This window comes from Mustela putorius, unplaced genomic scaffold (genome assembly GCF_011764305.1).
Source record: "Mustela putorius furo isolate JIRA1106 unplaced genomic scaffold, ASM1176430v1.1 tig00003845_pilon_pilon_pilon, whole genome shotgun sequence".
In the NCBI taxonomy this organism is placed as follows: Eukaryota; Metazoa; Chordata; class Mammalia; order Carnivora; family Mustelidae; genus Mustela; species Mustela putorius.
The window spans coordinates 16007279-16026002 of NW_025421998.1; positions in this window are offsets into that span (position 1 = coordinate 16007279).

Consider the following 18724-nt stretch of genomic DNA (forward strand, 5'->3'; position numbering starts at 1 on the left):
TTACCTAAGTGCAAACTTGTTCTTTCTTGCCTGTATAACAGCAGCCCTACCTCCTCCTGAATATGATTAAAGTTGATTTTTCTTTTTTTCTGGTCTGCTATTCTCGTGACACAAGAAGTCTTCAGGAACTGAGCAGTAGCCATAGTTTAAAGTTGAATTGAACTCCAGCTGTTTGTTTTGTAATGGTAACTCCTCATCTGAGAAACAGAAACTCAAGACCTACAACTCACAGAAATATATTCTGGAAGATGGCATTCCATCATTTGTAGGTATCAACTTCAAGTTCATGCCTCAGCTGTACTTTCAAAAGGCCATTCAGTTTCTCTACTAGGCCAGTATATTCAGGAGAGTGTATTTTGTGATAGGACTCACAGATCCCATGGACACTGTCTACTGCTGTAAAATCAAGCCCTTCATCTAAGACAGTATTTTTAGTATTCTTTGTTCTGTGTTGGTCAGTCTCTTTGAGCCTTCAGCTGTGCTGGCCAAAGTCCTGCAAAGGCAGGAAAGGTAGACTATACCCATAATATATATCAACCCTAGACGAGATAAAGTGCTGCCCCTGCCAAGGGTGAGATTGGTCCTGTGTTAGTTTTCTAGGGCTACAATAACAAATTATCATGAACTGGATCACTTAAAACAACAGAAAATTATTCTTTCACAATTCTGCAGGCTACAACCCTATAATCAAGGTATGTAGAGCCATGGCTCTCTCTCCTATCTTCTTGTGGTTGTTGGCAGTCCTTCACATTCTTTAGTTCACAGCTACATACTTCCTAATCTCTGCCTCTGTCATCAGATGACTAGCTTACCCCTGTGTGTCTATGTCTTCATATGTGTTCTCTTCTCTGTGTCTGCCTCTGTGTCTCTTTGTCTCTTCTTATAAGGATGCCAGTCATATTGGGTCAAGGACCCCTCTACTCCATCTTAGCTTACATCTTAATTACACCCTCAAGGAATATATTTCCAAAGAAGGACATGTCTACAGATACCACATGTTAGAAACTCAACATATATATTTGGGAACCACAACTCAAGCCACAACAGATCCATTTCAACCAATTTGTCCCCAGGTGGCTGCTTGTTCTCCATGGTATGCTCTCCATGAATCAGGGGGTTCAGGAGAGCTCTCTGTTGCTGGAATTGAACATCTGGTGGCAGCATTAGCACTTGCCCAGCCTGGATGAGTAGGAGTACTTGGTGTTGGATCCATGCACAGCCTCCATTCCTGCCACCACAAACTACTTCATTCTTGAGCCCATTGTGCTAGCACTGAGGTGACCAATGGCAGAGGCTGACAAGGTCCATTGTTTACACCATTCATCTGTTGGCCATTAGCATTTTTTATATTGGGAATGTTCACTAATAGGTGTTATCATGTGAATTTAAAATACCATGCACAAATAATACTTTATATGTTAGTAAAAATTAAAAATTTTATAAAAGAAAAATAAAATACCATGCACAGGGACTCCTGGTGGCTCAGTTGGTTAAGCAGCTGCCTTTGGTTCAGGTCATGATCCCAGGGTCTTGGGATGGAGCCCTGTGTTTGGCTCCCTGCTCAGTGGGGAGACTGCTTCTCTCTCCCTCTCTCTCTCTGCCACTCCCCTGCTTGTGCTCTCTCTCACACTTTCAAATAAATAAATAAAATCTTTAAAGATAAATAAATGAAATCATTTTTTTTAAAAAAACACCATATATTTAAGGCTGTGTTAATCTGCCCTCGCAAAGATACCTCATCTGACACAGCACCTGTGAGTGGGAGTAAGTACTCCTTGGTTGAGTTTGCAATAGACAACTATCATCCACCAGGATCCGTCTAGTATTTGTAAGGACCACAAACGTGAATAAAATGAGTGTATGGCAGGAGTGCCTGGCAGGCTCAGTCAGTTAAGTGACCAACTCTTGATTTCTTCTCAGGCCATGATCTCAGGGTTATAAGATTAGCCCCATGTGGGACACCATGCTCAGCAGGGAGTCTGCTTGGGATTTTTTTCTCTCCCCCTCTGTCCCTCCCCCATAAAATAAATAAACAAATCTTTAAAAAAAATGAGTGTATGGCAGAGACCAACAACTCTGCACACTTTAGGACTTTAAGGGTAGCACTCATGTCTGGCATCCGCCCTCAACTCTAAGACACAATATTTTTTATAACTTGCTATTTTGGTGGGAGAAAGGAGAGAACATTCAGAGGTTTCAACTTGGCCTTCTACAAATCAAAAAATAAATGTGAAGGTTATGCCAACTACCAAGTATACTGTTTCCATTTCAAATTTAGGACTGAGCAAAATGACCACTGACCGAATCCATAGACTCATTGGACACTCTGTGAGCTGGACCTGGGTCAGGACTCCTTCTATTACTTCACTTTTATATGCCCTCATCCCAAAGGGAGAACCACTTACCACTTCAGGTCAACTCAGTCCCTGTGCCCAATATTCCTCTATATGTGTGGACTTTCCCCTTCCCCCACTGGAAAATGGCTCTTACATCCTTTGAATCAAGACTAGAAAAATGACTACTGAGAGCTGAGATGGTGAGGATCCTATCTTCTATTCACCCAGCCTCTAGTTAAGCCCAATGTATTTGGTTCAGAGTAGTGCCCATCTCTTGGGCACCTGTGGAGATTGTATTCTGTTAAATATCTCCATGTCCGCTCCTGACTGCCCCTGTAAACCTACCATTGTTTGTGATAACTGTGCCCACCTCCATTCTGATGGTTAAGCCACACCTCCCAGCCTCTGGTATTTTGGGATCATCCCCACTGTTACCAGTGAGCCCAGGTCTGTCGTGGCATTTTCAAGCTTAAAGAGAAAGAGTTTCTCCATGATGCTGGTGTCTGGCTCATTAGCACATTATTTATTGTTCTAATAAACTGAGTGTTCTCCAGGCCCTCCTGTAGAATAGTCAGCTGATAGGATTTTGGGTCTTTGTATTACATCCACTTTGAGTGTCTACCTCTGTGAGTTTTTGACCTCTTCCTCCACTTTCTGCTATAGCAATTCTGGCATATCTCCTTCACTTGGCGGGTGCTGTTGCTAGTTCTAGGCATCCAGGAATTTTCCTAGCTGTGTATTAACATTGTCTCCTAGAATCCTTGTTAAAGGATTAAGTTGTGTAAGGTAGAAATTTGCTCCCAAATCAAAAAAACCTCTCTCTTATCGAATTTTATGATCTGTCTCTCTTGATCTAGCACCTTCAGGGTCCAGTTCCATGTGTTTTCTACCACCTCCTGCTGATACATGCTGACTAGGCCCTGCAGCCCCACCGTGCCATCTACAACCATTTTCGTGAATTTTATTGGAAGTACACTGCATCTATAGCTATCTTATAGCTATAAAAATATTTTAAAATTATGTATGCATAATGAATATTTTTATCAAACTATAATTAACATACAATGTTATATTCGTTTCAGATGTACAACATATCAATTCAGTGATTCTATGCATTACTTAGTGCTCACCACAATAAATGTAGTCATCTGTCACAATACAAAGTTATTACAATATTATTGACTATTTTCCCAGTGCTGTATTTCTTATCTTTGTTACTTACCTATTTTTGACTGGAAGTATATATCTCTTAATCCTGTTTATTCTCTTTTTCTCAGCTTCCCACCCACCCCCTCTCTGGAAACTGCCAGTTTCTCCTCTTCATTTAAGAGTCTATTTGGATTTTGGTTTTTTGTTCATTTGTTTTGTTTTCTGCATCCCACATATAAGTGAGATCATATGGCATTTATCTTTCTCTGTATGACTTATTTCACTTAGCATAACACCCTCTAGTTCTATCCATGTTGTCACAAATGGCAAAATCTCATTTTTATAGCTGATTAATATTCTATTAAATATTATATATATATCACATATTATTTATTCATTTATAGGTGGACTGTGCACTTGCATTGCTTCAATACCTTGGCTATTATAAATAACACAGCAATAAACATAGAGTGCATATATCTTTTCAAATTAGTGTTTCATTTTGAGGGGGTAAATAGTCAGTAGTGGAATTATTGGACCGTATGGTATTTCTATTTTTAATTTTTTGAGGAAATTTTAAAACTGTTTTCCAGAGTGGTTGCACCAATTTCCATTCCCACCAACAGTGTACAAGGGTTCCCTTTTGTCTAGATCCTCACCAATATTTGTTATTTCTTGTCTTTTTGACACTTGCCATTCTGACTGATGTGAGGTGATATCTCATTGTGGTTTGTTTTTTGTTTTTGTTTTGTTTTGTTTTGTTTTGTTTTGTTTTGTTTTACACCATGACTAAAATAGATTCATTCCAGGAAAGTAATGGCGGTTCAACATTAAAAAAAAATTCCATGTAACATTACTTTAGTAGAACAAACGAAAAAAGCTCACATGGTCATCTCAATTGATTTGCATTTCCCCGATGACTAGTGATGTTGAGCATCTTTTGGTATTCTGTATGTATTATTTGAAAAAAATGTCTATTTAGGCCCTCTGTCAATCTTTTAACCAGACTGTTTTTTTTTAATTTAATATAATTTTTTTATTTTTTATAAACATATATTTTTATCCCCAGGGGTACAGGTCTGTGAATCACCAGGTTTACACACTTCACAGCACTCACCAAAGCACATACCCTCCCCAATGTCCATAATACCACCCCCTTCTCCCAAACCCCCTCCCCCCAGCAACCCTCAGTTTGTTTTGTGAGATTAAGAATCACTTATGGTTTGTCTCCCTCCCAATCCCATCTTCTTTCATTTATTCTTCTCGTACCCACTTAAGCCCCCATGTTGCAACACCACTTCCTCATATCAGGGAGATCATATGATAGATGTCTTTCTCCGCCTGACTTATTTCGCTAAGCATGATACGCTCTAGTTCCATCATTTGTATTCCCGTCCTCCGGAACTCTACGGAAAGCGCTTAGGGAACAAAAGCTCCTGAAAGCAAACCCAAGCGGATTACTCACCCCGGCCCCGGGTAAGGGCGGTGCAATTCCGCCTGGGCAAAGACACTTGAGAATCACTACAACAGGCCCCTTCCCCAGAAGATCAACAAGAAATCCAGCCGAGACCAAGTTCACCTACCAAAGAGTACGGTTTCAATACCAAGGAGAGCGGCAGAATTCTAGAGGAGGAGAAAGCAAAGCACGGAACTCATGGCTTTTTCCCTGTGATTTTTTTTAGTCTTGCGGTTAATTTAATTTTTTTCTTTTTCATTTTTTGTTTTTTTTCTCGCCTTCGGGTAAAATTTTTTTTAACTGTTACCTTTTTCTTTTTTAACGATTTTTTACTAGTTTATCTAATATATATATTTTTTCTTTTTTATATTTTTCTTAGGTGTTTTTTTTTTAAATTCTTTCTTTTTTTTTTTTTCTTTCTTCCTTTTTGAACCTCTTTTTATTCCCTTTCTCCCCCCTCACGATTTGGGATCTCTTCTAATTTGGTTAAAGCATATTGTCCTGGGGTTGTTGCCACCCTTTTAGTATTTTACTTGCCCCTTCATATACTCTTCTCAGGACAAAATGACAAGACGGAAAAATTCAACACAAAAAAAAGAACAAGAGGCAGTACCGAAGGCTAGGGACCTAATCAATACAGACATTGGTAATATGTCAGATCTAGAGTTCAGAATGACAATTCTCAAGGTTCTAGCCGGGCTCGAAAAAGGCATGGAAGATATTAGAGAAACCCTCTCGAGAGATATAAAAGCCCTTTCTGGAGAAATAAAAGAACTAAAATCTAACCAAGTTGAAATAAAAAAAGCTATTAATGAGGTGCAATAAAAAATGGAGGCTCTCACTGCTAGGATAAATGAGGCAGAAGAAAGAATTAGTGATATAGAAGACCAAATGACAGAGAATAAAGAAGCTGAGCAAAAGAGGGACAAACAGCTACTGGACCACGAGGGGAGAATTCAAGAGATAAGTGACACCATAAGACGAAACAACATTAGAATAATTGGGATTCCAGAAGAAGAAAGAGAGAGGGGAGCAGAAGGTATACTAGAGAGAATTGTTGGGGAGAATTTCCCCAATATGGCAAAGGGAACAAGCATCAAAATTCAGGAGGTTCAGAGAATGCCCCTCAAAATCAATAAGAATAGGCCCACACCCCGTCACCTAATAGTAAAATTTACAAGTCTCAGTGACAAAGAGAAAATCCCGAAAGCATCCCGGGAAAAGAAGTCTGTAACATACAATGGTAAAAATATTAGATTGGCAGCTGACTTATCCACAGAGACCTGGCAGGCCAGAAAGAGCTGGCATGATATTTTCAGAGCACTAAATGAGAAAAACATGCAGCCCAGAATACTATATCCAGCTAGGCTATCATTGAAAATAGAAGGAGAAATTCAAAGCTTCCAGGACAAACAACAACTGAAAGAATTTGCAAACACCAAACCAGCTCTACAGGAAATCTTGAAAGGGGTCCTCTAAGCAAAGAGAGAGCCTACAAGTGGTAGATCAGAAAGGAACAGAGACCATATACATTTTTTTTTATGTTAAGTTGTGTAAGTTCTTTTTTTTTTTTTAAGATTTTATTTATTTATTTGACAGACAGAGATCCCAAGTGGGCAGAGAGGCAGGCAGAGAGAGGAGGAAGCAGGCTCCCTGCTGAGCAGAGAGCCCGATGCAGGGCTCAGGGCTAGATCCCAGGACCATGGGATCATGACCTGAGCTGAAGGCAGAGGTTTTAAACCACTGAGCCACCCTGGCACCCCGTGTAAGTTCTTAAAATTTTTGGTATTAATCTCTTATCAGATATATCAGTTGTAAATATCTTCTTCCATTCACTAGGTTTCCTTTCTGTTTCATTGATAGTTTCCTTTGTTTTGCAAAAGTTTATTACTTTGGTGTAGTCCAGGAGTTTTATTTCCTTTGCATAAGGAGACTTATCCATAAATATGTTGCTAAGGGTAAGGTCCAAGAGGACACTTCCTATTTTTTTTTTTACTCTGTTTTTATAAGGTGGGGTTTTTTAAAAATTATGTTATGTTAGTAACCATACAGTACATCATTAGTTTTTGATGTAGTGTTCCGAGATTCATTATTTACAACTATTTTTTTTTATTATGTTCAGTTAGCCACTGTATAGTACATCATTAGTTTTTTATGTAGTGTTGAACGATTCAGTAGTTAGGTATAACACCCAGTGTTCATCACAGCATGTGCCTCCCTCAATACCCATCACCCTGTTAGCTTCTTCCCGCATCCTTCTCCCCTCTGAAACCCTCAGATTGTTTCCCAGTGTCCATAGTCTCTCATGGTTCATCTCCCTCTCTGATTTCTCCCCCTTCAGATTTCCCTCCCTTCCCATATGGTCCTCTGCAATATTGCTTTTGTTCCACATATGAGTGAAACCATATGATAATTGTCTTTCTCTGCTTGACTTACTTCATTTAACATAATCCCCTCCAATTCCATCCATGTCGGTAAAAATGGTGGATATTCATCCTTTCTGATTGCTGAGTAATATTCCTCTGTATATATGAACTACCTCTTCTTTATCCTATCATCTGTCAAAGGGCATCTCAACTCCTTGCAAGTTTGGCTATTGTGGACATTGCTGCTATGAGCATTGGGATGCATGTGCCCCTTCTTTTCACTACATCTATATCTTTGGGATAAATACCTAGTATTGCAATTGCTGGATCATAGGGTAGCTTTATTCTAAATATCCTGAGGAACTTCCATACTGTCTTCCAGAGTGGCTGTATCAGATTGCATTCCTACCAACAGTGTAGGAGGATTCCCCTTTCTCCACATCCTCACCAATATTTGTTGTTTCTTGCCTTGTTAATTTTTGTCATTCTAACTCATGCAAGATGGTATCTCATTGTGGTTTTGACTTGTATTTCCCTGATAGCTAGTGATGTTGAGCATTTTTTCATGTATCTGTTAACCATTTGTAGGTCTTCTTTGGAGAAGTGTCTGTCCATGTCTTCTGCCCATTTTTTGACTGGGTTACTTGTTTTTTGAGTGTTGAGTTTGAGAAGTTCTTTGTAGAAATTGGGTATCAGCCCTTTATCTGTAATGTCAGTCTATGTTTTCTCTTAGAAGTTTTATGATTCTAGCTCTCACACTTGGGTTTTTATGGATATTGAATTCTTAAATGCTTTTTCTGCATCTATTAAGATAATAATCTTTCTCTCTTTAACAATTTGACAAATTATATTAACTGATTTATTAATAAATCAACATTGCAACCTAAACTTTCCTTACTGATGATGTTTTAACTTCTTATATCTTACTATTTACAAATTGCTAATATTTTATTTAATTACTAATATTTTCCATTTTTGTTCAAAAGTGTAGTTGTTATGTAATTTTATGACTTGACTGTTCTGGTCAGGCTTGAACATCAAAATTCTCATCCCAAAATGAGATGGGATGTATTTTCTCTTTCTCTTTTCTCTTGGAAGTGTTTTGTGAAAGACTGAAATTATTTTTATCTTGAATGTGTGGTAGAGCTATTCTGTAAAGTTGTCTGGGTCTAATGTTTTCTTTGTGGAAAAAATTTTATTGACTTTGAATCATATTTACTCAAGGAAAATTGGTATTTTTCTGAAACACTAATTCAATGGCAGGTGAATCATAGTACCTCTACTTTACCAAATTACACCAACATCATTATCTATGAGTGAGAATATACTTACTGAATTTCCACCAACAGTGGTTAGAGATTACTGAATATTTCTGTTTATAGCAGAATTCCTAGCATCTTATCAGAAATTGACAGGGAGCACCTGGGTGGTCTGTTAAGTGTCTGACTCTTAATTTCAGCTCATGTCTTGATCTCAGGGTCATGAGTTCAAGCCTTGCATTGAGCTCCACCCTGGGCATGGAGCCTCCTTAAAAAAAAAAATCACTTCACAGAGAAAGACAAATATAATTACTATGATTTTCAGAGAACAGGATTCTGATAACAAACATATAATAAAAATATAAGTATATACAGGGCTCAGAGATGGTACATTTATATTTTAATCAAAATATAATAAAGATTCCATACAAATTTTTGGATTATTTGCTCCAGCTCTTTGAAAAATACTGGTGTAATTTTGATCGGAATGGCATTAAAAGTATAGATTTCTCTAGGCAGTATAGACATTTTAACTATGTTTATTCTTCCAATCCAAGAGCATGGAATGGTCTTCCATCTTTTTGTGTCTTCTTCAATTTCTTTCATGAGTGTTCTGTAGTTCCTCGAGTACAGATCCTTTACCTCTTTGGTTAGGTTTATTCCCAGGTATCTTATGGTTCTTAGTGATATAGTAAATGGAATCAATTCTCTAATTTCCCTTTCTGCATTTTCATTGTTAGTGTATAAGAAAGCCACTGATTTCTGTACATTGACTTTGTATCCTGCCACATTACTGAATTGCTATATGAGTTCTAGTAGTTTGGGGGTGGAGTCTTTTGGGTTTTCCATATAAAGAATCATGTCATCTGCGAAGAGAGAGAGTTTGACTTCTTCATTGCCAATTTGGATACCTTTTATTTCTCTTTGTTGTCTGATTGCTGTTGCTAGGACTTCTAATACTATGTTGAACAAGAGTGGTCAGAGTGGGCATCCTTGTCGTGTTCCTAATCTCAATGGGAAGGCTGCAAGCTTTTTCCCATTGAGGATGGTATTTGCTGTGGGTCTTTCATAGATAGATTTTATGAAGTTCAGGAATGTTCCCTCTATCCCTATACTTTGAAGCGTGGAGCACTGGGTGTGGTGCAAAATCAATGAATACTGTTATGCTAAAAATAAATTTTAAAAAAAGAAAAAAGAGAATAAGGAAAGATATGTATATTTTATAGGCACTTTAGAGCTTGAGATCCTAGAGAGGGACATCCATGGTTAGTAAGCCAACTCTGCCACTTCCAGCTGACACTTCAGAACTAGCTTCCACATCTGTAAAATGCAGATAATAATGGTTCCTATCTCAAGCATTGTCACAATGATAGCTACTAGAACATAGTAAGTCCTTAATATATGTTATCTATATCAATTTACCCAGAACAAATAAGGAAGTCATGTTATAACTACATTCTGAAAGACAAAGTGACAGTGATGACAGGCAAGTAGGAAGGTTAAAGAGGAATGTTAAGTTGGGAGTAGAGCATCATTTCCAAAAGTATCCAGGATCAAGTTGCAGTTGGACAATACACTTTAAATGGGCCAAGTTGTCTTGACTATGTAGATTTCCAGGAGCACAAGTGGATGGAGTTGAGATTTGGGATGGCAGGGTGAGCAGAGTTGAGGGTCTGTATAGAGAATCCCCAAGAAAGGAATGCACAGTCAGTTGTTTCATTCATCCCTTTTTATTACTCAGTAGTGTTTTTCAAGGACACTTCAAAATTCAGTTGTGGAAAAAAAAATGACAATTTGACAGCTCAATATAGGTTAGGACCCAGAATTGAAACACTTTAGAAAGAAAAGTTAACCATTAACTAACTAGCAAGAGAAGTTATCCATCAGAGGTCTTAGCTATTTAAGGTCTTAGCTAGGTCCCTCATCAGGGCTCCCTGTTTCTTTGACATAACATTAAATTAGGTCTATCTACTTTATTTTGGGGTCCAGACCCAATAATGTTGCCATTTATTGTTAAATTGCCTTAGTTACTTTTTAAAAATCTACCTGTTACCTCTTAGTGGGTGTCTTAACCAATTATGGATGCTGATCCAAAAGTCTGAGGGAACCCAGCAATTTTTGAAAACATGATATTTTAATGTTTTTTATAGTATTTTATATTGTGTTACGTTAGTCACTATAAAATGCATCATTATCTTTTGATGTAGTGTTCAAAGCTTCATTGTTTATGTACAACACTCAGTGCTCCATGCAATACATGCCCTCCTTAAAACCCACCACCAGGTTCACCCATCCCCTGACTGCTCTCTCCTCTAAAACCCTCAGTTTGTTTTCTTGGAGTCCACAGGATCTCATGGTTCATTCCCCCACCCCTCGCAAAACATGATGTTAACATGATGTTACTCCTTGGAGTCTCAGGTGCATTGTGGTATTTTAGAACACGTTAATATGACTTTTTTTTTCCTTTGCTTTTCCTTGTTCATGAATTTCCCCCAATCCATCTATTACCCATATGGTTGTGATGAAACATTAATCAAAAACAGTGTTCAACATTGACTTCAAAATAGGGTCCTACAGCTGCATGAGAGCATAACAGTTAGTCATAAGTATTTAGTAGATTGTCTCAGCTGTGAGAGAGAGAAAAATGGAGGCAGTGGGATGGATGCCTATGACACACTTTAAAAATTTGCAGGAGAGGAGCAAAATCAGTATCCAAAGTCTGTTCAGCCTCTGTTCCATCAGTACTATATAGCACCATGGAGTCCCTTGTGAGCTGACCTAAGGATATCCATGGGTCATCCTTCTCTTCAGGTAAGCACCCACTGCAAGGCATTGCCCACTTATGTCCAATAGGACAATGCTTCCTATGTCCTGTATTGTGCAAAATATTTGAGTGCATGGTTTTTCTCTTATTCTTTTACATGATAAAGGTCTGCTTTTGAATATGTCACTCAATGTGCATTAGGTACCTTGTACACCAGGAGATAAAAACCACAGTATGTCTGTTCTATGTCCTTCAGAATCATATAGTACAACTGAAAACTCTTACCCAGGACTTCCCACAAATGCAGCCAGCACTGGAAAAACAGGAGACAAGGAGGTTCAAATCACTATTTGGTTCGTAATTCTTCGTGACATATATCTTAAATCCAAATTACCATTTTCAAAAAGGCACAATCTATAAATGCTTTCTCCTTATGTCTTTTCAAGAATGTTGCAATAAAAGATAGAAAGAAAACATATAAAAAGAGTGAGTAACCAGGACAGAAGAAGCAGAACTCAGGCCTGCACCTATAACTTATTCACCACGTGGTTGGTCAAAACCACAGCTTTGAGGGGAAAGGCAAAGAGGAAGAATGCTCTAATTTTACCAGAGCTAAAATCAAGAAAGTGTCTCCTTCTGAGGAAAAGAAAAAAAAAAAGGAAGGAAGAAAGGAAAGGGGGAAAGGGTGGCATTATATCTTACTTGCTAATTTGTAAGTGCAATTAAGGTTAAAGTCATACTTCCCTTCACAAGAAAACATGACCAAAAGCATTATGAGCAAGAGAGCTTTGTTTGTAAAGAACTTTTCAAGATGCTGTTTTTTTTTTCTCCTGGAAAATGTGGTTTATCTAATTGATGGCTGAGGAAAACCATCTTTTTAAACTTCCCACTCAGTGAGTCAGCCTGGGGTGTGTCTGCCTTGTAGCATCCTGTGAGATCCAGTAATCTAAAGTGGCATGACCGACGCAGCCCCAACTTCATGCGTCAAGCGGAGCTACCGGCGCTGGGAAACCAGAGGGAGCCCAGTTTTCTAAACAGAGTGGTTTACAAAATTACATGTTATGAAATGGGGTTTCATCCTTTAAAGAATCATTGCCTATTTTAAAATGAACCTGTTGAATGATTCCTCTCAACACCCAAAGGCCTACAATTGGTAAAGGCCAGGTAATTACTCCAACTGATGGGCAAGTATTATTGCCTTAGGGTTTCTTCATGTTTACCTGGAAGAGAATTTCCATGACACCACCAGCTGCATGAGGTGGGAGATGAAGTGGATAATTTGGACAATTTATTTTCCAAACATAACTTGAGACACTGATATAGCATTGTGAATACTGAGGCCGACTACCAGTGATACATCAAACACTGAGGAAAAAAATTCAATAGTCACCTAAAAGCCTGCCCCATACCATAACTTTCTCTCCAAAAGAAGAGATGTGTGTAAACAAGTGATTTAGTGGTATTTTGGAAGAGAGCATGGAAGATTTGAAATAATGGAGTTTTGTAATAATGTCATCTTTGTTGGAAAATATTCTACCTTCTCTATTACAGATAGGCCAAAGAAAGCATTTACCTAGATATGATTAAAAAAAAAGAAGAAGAAGAACATAGCAGGATTATATTTGGGATTCTTTAAATCTTTTCTTATCAAACTTCCAGAGTTAGTTTTTTGCAAGAAGCTGTAGAATCTGTAAAATGAGCAAGCAAATTTCAAGTGTTACCTCAGACTGAAGAGCCTTTACTCAGATAGTCAGGGATCAATATATGATATACATTAAGATCTTGGGAAAAATAGATGGAACACCAGATGATGGGGGTGCCTAAGGCTGTATGGGATTTTTATTTGAGTAAAGCAACAATGTCTGCAGATTTACTTTAGTTTATTAAACTTTCCTTACATCATTAACATTAAGATAAAATATATTAGACTCTAGGTAACACAAAGGTAGGGAAGAAAATGAGTGAACAATAGAGCAACATTTTAGATAAAGGAGGTATGGCAGGAAGAAAGCTTAATATTGGAATGGGCTAAATAAGATTATCATGACTTTAGATTTCCAAATCAATAAATATGAGTTATGTTTCTCTACCCACTTTTGGCATATTGGGGTGTTTAGAATGATCACCACATTATAGCCTTAGGAGGATTCTCCAGTGGTTTGAGCCTGAGAAAACACATGTTTCTTGGTTCTCTGGTCTTTTCCTGATGGCTCATTAGCAACGGTGTAATTTTCACTGCTCTGCAGCCCAGGAAACATCACAATATATCTCTAGATCATGATTATCAGCTCTGGTCAGCTCCAAATGGGAAAATTCATGGCCATGCATGAGGGACTGTGAAGTCTCTCTCTATTCATAGTAGGGTCTTAGAAATGAAGACAAAGGACTGATGATACACCACGCTATTGTGGCTGCTTAAAAGAATTCCTTTACAACTCTGAGTAATGAATCCTTTACACTAGTTTTTGGACCTCTTCCTTAATACTTCTAAGAAGCATTATCACTGCATATTTGATCATTTTCTCTTTTTCCTTATTTTTTTCAATTTGATTTATTTTTTTTAGAAGTGTTCCAAGATTCATTGTTTATGCACCACACCAGTGCTCCATGCAATACGTGCCCTCCTTAATACCCACCACCAGGCTCACCCAACCCCCCATCCCCTTCCCTCCAAAACCCTCAGTTTGTTTCTCAGAGTCCACAGTCTCTTATAGTTCATCTCCCCATCCAATTTCCCCCAGTTCACTTTTCCTCTCCAACTCCCAATGTCCCCTTTTCTCTTTTTAAAATTTCAGCTTTATTGAGGTATTATAAAATTATAAGATATTTAAAGTGTGCATCATGGTGATATATGTATACATTATGGAAAGATTTCCCTCTTTTAGCTAATTAATACATCCATCACCTCATACATTTATCTTATATTTTTTGTAATTTGAAACATTATTTTTTTTAATTTTTTATTTTTTATAAACATATATTTTTATCCCCAGGGGTACAGGTCTGTGAATCACCAGGTTTACACACTTCACAGCACTCACCAAAGCACATACCCTCCCCAATGTCCATAACCCCCTTCTCCCAAACCCCCTCCCCCCAGCAACCCTCAGTTTGTTTTGTGAGATTAAGAGTCACTTATGGTTTGTCTCTCTCCCAATCCCATCTTCTTTCATTGATTCTTCTCGTACCCACTTAAGCCCCCATGTTGCATCACCACTTCCTCATATCAGGGAGATCATATGATAGTTGTCTTTCTCTGCTTGACTTATTTCGCTAAGCATGATACGCTCTAGTTCCATCCATGTTGTCGCAAATGGCAAGATTTCATTTCTTTTGATGGCTGCATAGTATTCCATTGTATATATATACCACATCTTCTTGATCCATTCATCTGTTGATGGACATCTAGGTTCTTTCCATAGTTTGGCTATTGTGGACCTTGCTGCTATAAACATATCTTTTTTTTAAATACTCCACATATGGGATACCTGGTTCATGCAGTCAGTTCAGTATCAGACTCTTGATTTCAGATCAGGTCATGATCTTAGGCTCCTGAGATCAAACCCTGTCTAAGGCTCTGCATTCAATTGGGAGTCTGCTTGAGATTCTCTCTCTCCCTCTCGCTATGCTCATCTCCCAGCTTGTGAATTCTAAATACATACATATGTACATGTATACGTACACAAAATCTTAAAAAAAAAAGACTCCACATATAATTGATATCGTGCAATATTTATCTTTCTATGTCTGGCTTATTTCACTTGGAATAATGCCCTCATGCCCATCCATGTTGTTGCAAATGACAAGATTTCCTTCTTTTCATGACTGAATAATATTCCATTGTATATAGCACGTCTTTTTACCTACTCATCTGTTGACAGACACTAAGGTTGTTTCCACATCTTAGCTACTGTAAGTAAAGCTGAAATAAATATGATATATATTTTCAATAACTTGTTTTTACTTCTTTTAAAAGTATACCCAGAAGTGGTTACAAAACTGTACAGTAGTTTTATTTCTAATTTTTTGAGGAACATCCACACTGCTTTCCATAGAGGCTATACCAAATTGCATTCTCACCAACAGTGTACAAGAGTTCCCTTTTCTCTCTCTCCTTGCCAACACTTGTTACCTCATCTTTTCTTTTTAATGATAGCCATTTTACCAGGAGTAAGCTGATGTCCCATTATGGTTTTGATTTGCATTTTCCTAATGATTAATGATGTTGAGCACATTTTTATGTACCTGTTGGCCATTTGTACATCATCTCTGGAAAAAAATGTCTATTCAGTTCCTCTCTCCATTTCTTAATTGGATTATTTGTTTCACTATTTATGTTATATGAGTTCTTACATATATTGGATTTTAACTTCTTATCAGATATATGGTCTACAGATGTTTTCTCCCATTGGTAGTATGCTTTTTTATCTTGTTGATGGTTTCTTATTTTTTAATTTTTTATAAACATATAACGTATTTTTATCCCCAGGGGCACAGGTCTGTGAATTGCCAGGTTTACACACTTCACCATAGCACATACCCTCCCCCATGTGCATAAGCCCAACCCACTCTTCCAAACCCCCTCCCCCCAGCAACCCTCAGTTTGTTTTGTGAGATTAAGAGTCACTTATGGTTTGTCTCCCTTCCGATCCCATCTGGTTTCATTCATTCTTCTCCTACTCCCTTAACCCCCAATGTTGCACTCCACTTCCACATATCAGGGAGATCATATGATAGTTGTCTTTCTCTGCTTGACTTATTTCGCTCAGCAAAATACCCTCTAGTTTCATCCACGTCATCGCAAATGGCAAGATTTCATTTCTTTTGATGGCTGCATAGTATTCCATTGTGTATATATACCACTTCATCTTTATCCATTCATCTGTTGATGGACATCTAGGTTCTTTCCATAGTTTGGCTATTGTGGACATTGCTGCTATAAAAATTCGGGTGCACGTGCCCCTTTGGATCACTACGTTTGTATCTTTAGGGTAAATACCCAGTAGTGCAATTGCTGGGCCATAGGGCAGTTCTATTTTCAACATTTTAAGGAACCTCCAAGCTGTTTTCCAGAGTGGTTGCACCAGCTTGCATTCCCACCAACAGTTTAGGAGGGTTCCCATTTCTCCACATCCTCGCCAGCATCTGTCATTTCCTGACTTGATAATTTTAGCCATTCTGACTGGTGTGAGGTGATATCTCATTGTGGTTTTGATTTGTATTTCCCTGATGCTGAGTGATATGGAGCACTTTTTCATGTGTCTGTTGGCCATCTGGATGTCTTCTTTGCAGAAATGTCTGTTCATGTCCTCTGCCCATTTCTTGATTGGATTATTTGTTCTTTGGGTATTGAGTTTGCTAAGTTCATCATAGATTTTGGACACTAGCCCTTTATCTGATATGTCATTTGCAAATATCTTCTCCCATTCTGTCAGTTGTCTTTTGGTTTTTTTAACTGTTTCCTTTGCTGTGCAAAAGCTTTTGATCTTGATGAAATCCCAATAGTTCAAGGCTTCCCTTGCCTTTGGCGATGTTCCTAGGAAGATGTTACTGTGGCTGAGGTCGAAGAGGTTCCTGCCTGTGTTCTCCTAAAGGATTTTGATGGATTCCTTTCGCACATTGAGGTCCTTCAACCATTTTGAGTCTATTTTTGTGTGTGGTGTAAGGAATTGGTCCAATTTCATTTTTCTGCATGTGGCTGTCCAATTTTCCCAGCACCATTTATTGAAGAGGCTGTCTTTTTTCCATTGGACATTCTTTCCTGCTTTGTCGAAGTTTAGTTGACCATAGAGTTGGGGGTATATTTCTGGGCTCTCTATTCTGTTCCATTGATCTATTTGTCAAATAGACAGTACCATGCCAGTACCATGCTGTCTTGATTATAACAGCTTTATAATAGAGCTTGAAGTCCGGAATTGTGATGCCACCAACTTTGGATGCTTTTTCAATATTCCTTTGGCTATTCGAGGTCTTTTCTGGTTCCATATAAATTTTAGGGTTATTTGTTCCATTTCCTTGAAAAAAAATGGATGATATTTTGATAGGAATTGCATTAAATGTGTAGATTGCTTTGGGTAGCATAGACATTTTCACAATATTTGTTCTTCCAATCCAGGAGCATGGAACATTTTTCCATTTCTTTGTGTCTTCCCAATTTCTTTCACGAGTACTTTATAGTTTTCTAAGTCTAGATTCTTAGCCTCTTTAGCTTAGGTTTATTCCTAGGTAACTTATAGTTTTGGGTGCAATTGTAAATGGGATCGACTCCTTAATTTCTCTTTCTTCTGCCTTGTTGTTGGTGTAGAGAAATGCAACTGATTTCTGTGCATTGATTTTATATCCTGACACTTTACTGAATTCCTGTACAAGTTCTAGCAGTTTTGGAGTGGAGTCTTTTGGGCTTTCCACATATAGTATCATATCATCTGCGAAGAGTGATAATTTGACTTCTTCTTTGCCGATTTGGATGCCTTTAATTTCCTTTTGTTGTCTGATTGCTGAGGCTAGGACCTCTAGTACAATGTTGAATAGCAGTGGTGATAATGGACATCCCTGCCGTGTTCCTGTCCTTAGCAGTAAAGCTTTCAGTTTTTCTCCATTGAGAATGATATTTGCGGTGGGTTTTTCATAGATGGTTTTGATGATATTGAGGTATGTGCCCTCTATCCCTACACTTTGAAGAGTTTTGATCAGGAAGGGATGCTGTACTTTGTCAAATGCTTTTTCAGCATCTATTGAGAGTATCCTATGGTTCCTGTTCTTTCTTTTATTGATGTGTTGTATCACATTGACTGATTTGAGGATGTTGAACCAACCTTGCAGCCCTGGAATAAATCCCACTTGGTCGTGGTGAATAATCCTTTTGATGTACTGTTGAATCCTATTGGCTAGTATTTTGGTGAGAATTTTCACATCTGTGTTCATCAAGGATATTGGTCTATAGCTCTCTTTTTTGATGGGATCCTTGTCTGGTTTGGGGATCAAGGTGATGCTGGCCTCATAAAATGAGTTTGGAAGTTTTCCTTCCATTTCTATTTTTTGGAACAGTTTCAGGAGAATAGGAATTAGTTCTTCTTTAAATGTTTGGTAGAATTCCCCCGGGAAGCCGTCTGGCCCTGGGCTTTTGTTTGTTTGGTGATTTTTAATGACTGTTTCAATCTCCTTACTGGTTATGGGTCTGTTCAGGCTTTCTATTTCTTCCTGGTTCAGTTGTGGTAGTTTATTTGTTTCTAGGAATGCATCCATTTCTTCCAGATTGTCAAATTTATTGGCGTAGAGTTGCTCATAGCATGTTCTTATGGTAGTTTGTATTTCTTTGGTGTTAGTTGTGATCTCTCTTCTTTCATTCATGATTTTATTTATTTGGGTCCTTTCTCTTTTCTTTTTGATAAGTC